Here is a 4,243-nt window from a genome sequence, read left to right on the forward strand (position 1 = left end):
TTAAGCTTCTCAGACCCAAGTTGAAGCTCTATGATCACACCTCTCACATCAATACTAGCTCCTGCTGTGGCCAAGAATGGCCTACCCAAGATAAGATCTTCCAACATCCCAACAGGTAACCTAACTGATCTGTCTGCAAGGACAAGAGAGATCCTTGCAGGTTTGAATACTCTAAAGCCAAGCTTCTTTGCTATGGAGAATGGCATCAAACTGACAGATGCTCCCAGATCACAAAAGCATCCAGAGAATAGTAGAGGCCAAATGGCACAAGCGAGTGTGAAACTCCCTGGATCAGTCAACTTTTTTGGAATGGACTTCTTCTGAATGATGGCTGATATACTCACATTTTGTCATGTTTAGGATTGCATTTTTGTCCAAATATTGAGTCTCATGCATACATTTAGGTAGTTTTACATATATTTGTCTTTGCTTTTGTCTTTAATTAGGAATTGCATTAGGTCCTAGAGAGTTTTGCACTTTCGGAGTGTTTACAGGTCACTTGGAGCTAATTGGGAGCAATTGGGACAAAAGACATGGAGAGACCATCACCTTATGTGCATCAGACTCGGACAAGTGTTATCACCTGAGAAGTAGGGCGTTAACCAGGATTCAGCCTCCGGAGTCTTCATAAAGAATCAAGAGCCTCGAGTCTAGTTTCCAGAACACTTTAGATCGTCCTATTTGGAGTTTTGAGCTGAAAGTTACGGCGATAAGAAGCAGTACATGTCTCGGAGCGGATAAAGGACCAAAGCAACGCGCATCAAAGAACCGGTGGAACGGAGCCCTTGCCGACGTCATCTGAACCCGAACCCTTCATCAAAGTTGGAGATGATAGAGTCACGGTCCCAGAACAGGTCGAATCATTGGATTTGGAGTCGTGATATGAGAGTTAAGGAAGGCGAGAGACATACATATCAGTCAGATGGCTAAGAGTGGATAAGGTGCTAAGTGTCATGATTTGACACGGTGATAATGCCACAGCCTTAGCTTGGCCGTGGCATAATATGACAACTCTCGGGATTTGACATGGTCTTGAAGCACGGCCTTGGACCTGACCACGACAAGCATTGAAGATCTTTGACACGCCCATAATGTCATGGTTGGGATTTGACATGGTCTTGAAGCACGGCCTGATGTTTGGCTGTGGCAATCACCGAATCATCAACACCTTGCCACGCCCAACATGAAACGGTCCAGATCAAGAACGTGGCAATCCAAGAAGTTCATCACCCAAACCCAGAAAAGAAGAGACGTGGCCACTAGACATGGTATAAATCAAGCCATGACAACCTTGATCATGAAGAATCTGTCCAAGAACTTTGACACTGTCAGTTTGCCACGATCTGGCCAAGCATCATCTGACCGTGGCAACCACACCACTATCCATCAAAGCCGGGTCAGGACCCAGTTTGTCCTGGGCTGACCCGGTCCGCAAGAGACACTATATATGCTTTGTAGGGTTTTCTCCAATGAGGAGCTTGGTTTTCTCTCTAGTTTTCTTTCCTTTTTAGTGTAAAAACGAGTTTGTTAAGAGATATCTCAAGGATTTAATCAATATAAGTCTGTTTCTTATCATCTCATCTTCTTATCTTTGCTTCTAATCATGATTAACATCACCTCTTGCAAAGGAAATGGTGGGTTCATCATGATTAGTGAGTAGTCTTCTTTTAAGCTTCTAGGTGTGTAGATTAGGGTGCTTAGATGTAGATTAATGATTGTTTAAGCTTAGATTCTCTTCTCCTTTGCTTAGTTAGCTGATCCTAATGCTAGATCTCTCATTATAAGCTTGATCTAGAACTTAGGCATTTCTCCATCCACAAGGTGTTTGATGAAATGCCTGAATGAGCTAACTTAAGGGTTTATGCCTTTTTCATCATGGGAATGATTGTTAAAAGCATGAATGACATATTAGAACTGTTTCTTAATGCTCATTGATTCATATTTCACAAATGATGATTTGGTTTGAAAATGGATAGTGTAGAGGTTAATGCCTTCATGAGAGGATTAATCTAGATTAAAGTTCTAAGTTAATTGAAATTTGAGATCATGTGATGTTTGCTTTATCTTTTTGTATAAGATTCAGTCTTTCTTAGCTCTTATTTTGATGCACAAAGAGGCTGTCTGGTCATTTTAGACTTGGAACCTTATGCTTGTTGATTGTTTATTCATCTAATGGGAATTAGTCTTGAATTGGTAATTAACAAAGGGATTTTTTTCATGAGAATGAATTAATCTGATTTGGAAGTCTAGACTAAAGAATTGCAAGTGTTGCATTGTTTGCTTAGCATCATGAATTCACATTTAAAGCACCCTGATCAATGATCACATCTAGAGGTTAAGCTTTCTCTTTATTTGAATTTGAGTGTTTGTTTAGTTTCTCTTTCTTGTTTAATTCTTAATTACTGCTTGTTCTTGTTTGCTTTATGTTTTTAGATCACCTTGTTACCAACTCATCTGCTTATTAGACTTGAATTAAGATAGCTCCTCATAGTTCTAGTCTCTAGAATCTCTCCATTTGGATTGATACCTCAAGTGCTACAATGACATGAGTAGTTGAAGAATTGATCAAGGATTGAAAAATTCCTACTATCAATTTGGCGCCGTTGCCAATTGGAGATTCATTCTAGCATTAGGACTTTGGATCTTCTTGAGATCAAGTCATCTTCTTTTGTTTAACTGATTACATTTCAAGTGTTGTCTTTGTTTTCAGGTGTATGAACACCAGAAGTGACACAAAGAAGACAACGAGAAAGAGCTGAGCACATTGAGAGGTTGGGTATGGATCAAGGGCAACAGGGTCATGGTGGTAATGGAAACCACCAGAATCAGCAAGACCCGCCACCTCCACGTCCAAGAAAAGTTGTGGGAGCTGGTGATGAAGCCACTGCTCAGGGTCAAAGACATGGGATTCAAGCTCCAACACCTGAAAACGATTTTGAGATCAAGTCTGGCTTGATCAACATGGTGCAATCAAACAGGTTCCATGGCTTTGCAGTACAAGACCAACTAAATCACATTGACAACTTTGATAGAGTTTGTGATATAACTAAGATGAATGGAGTGAGTGAGGACAGTTTCAAGTTGAGGCTGTTCCCTTTTTCTCTAGGAGACAAAGCTCATCAGTGGGAAAAGTCTCTACCTCAAGGATCAGTCACAACTTGGGAGCAATGCAAAAGAGCATTTCTAACCAAGTTCTTCTCTTCATCAAGAACAGCAAGGTTAAGAAATGAAATGCCAAGTTTCATTCAGAAGAACCATGAATCATTTTGTGAGGCTTGGGAAAGATTTAGAGGGTATACCATGCAATGCCCTCACCATGGATTCTCAGATTGTCAGCTGCTAAGTACCTTTTACAGAGGTGCTTTACCAAAGGTCAGACTTCTCTTGGACACAGCTTCAAATGGTAATTTCATGACCAAGGAAGTCAATGATGCCATGACCCTAGTGGAGAATGTAGCTCAGAGTGATGAGCTTTATGGATCAAACTTTGAAAGGAATTCAAGAGGAGCTGTGAGTGCTGAAGAGGAAAGGACAAGGAAAGACATCAAGTCTCTCAATGAGAAGCTAGACACACTTCTCTTAGCTTCTCATCAGTCAGCCAACTTTGTTAGAGATGTGAATCATGTGTTTCAAGACACATTTCAAAGGGAAGACATCACAGCTGAGGTGAACTTTGTAGGTGGCCAACAAGGTTACCAAAAGGGCTTTACCTACTACAAGAATCCCCCAAACCAGAACTTCTATCCTCAAAACACTCAACAACAAGGTTTTGTCTCTCCCCAACAACAAAGTCTCCAACAGAACTCAGAGAATAAGGATCAAGAAGTGCAGAACCTGCTCCAACAAATCCTCAAAGGTCAAGCAAGTGGTGCTATAGACTTCACCAAGAAAATGGCAGAGATTAACAACAAGGTGGATTGCACTTATTCTGATCTTCTAACTCAACTTTCAACCTTGGGTTCCAAAGTCAAGACTCTAGAGAACAACAAGGGCCACTGCAGTTCTCAAGCTCAAAAATCTTTACCAGGGACATCAATTGCACATCAAACAGAATACTGCAATGCAATCCTCTCAAATGATGAGAATCATGCTGCTGTCCAAGAAATTGAGGACCTTCTCCATGGCAATGTCTCAAGTGAAAAATGCCTGACAAAAGATGATGAGAACGCCATCATAGATGAGTTTGAGTTCCTGTTATGTGATCTCAATGAGGACATTGAGAAAGAAGGTGGGGAGGCAGCTT

General features: G+C 40.9%; 1 non-coding gene across 1 annotated transcript; it reads right to left on the reverse strand.

The window, feature by feature from the left end:
* Nucleotides 1-3,216: 3,216 nt before the first annotated feature.
* Nucleotides 3,217-3,323, reverse strand: LOC112085659. The gene has a single exon (XR_002898959.1). It is a non-coding gene; the product is annotated as a small nucleolar RNA R71 (small nucleolar RNA).
* Nucleotides 3,324-4,243: the final 920 nt, after the last annotated feature.

Source organism: Eutrema salsugineum, unplaced genomic scaffold (genome assembly GCF_000478725.1).
Source record: "Eutrema salsugineum unplaced genomic scaffold, Eutsalg1_0 scaffold_3, whole genome shotgun sequence".
Taxonomy (NCBI): Eukaryota; Viridiplantae; Streptophyta; class Magnoliopsida; order Brassicales; family Brassicaceae; genus Eutrema; species Eutrema salsugineum.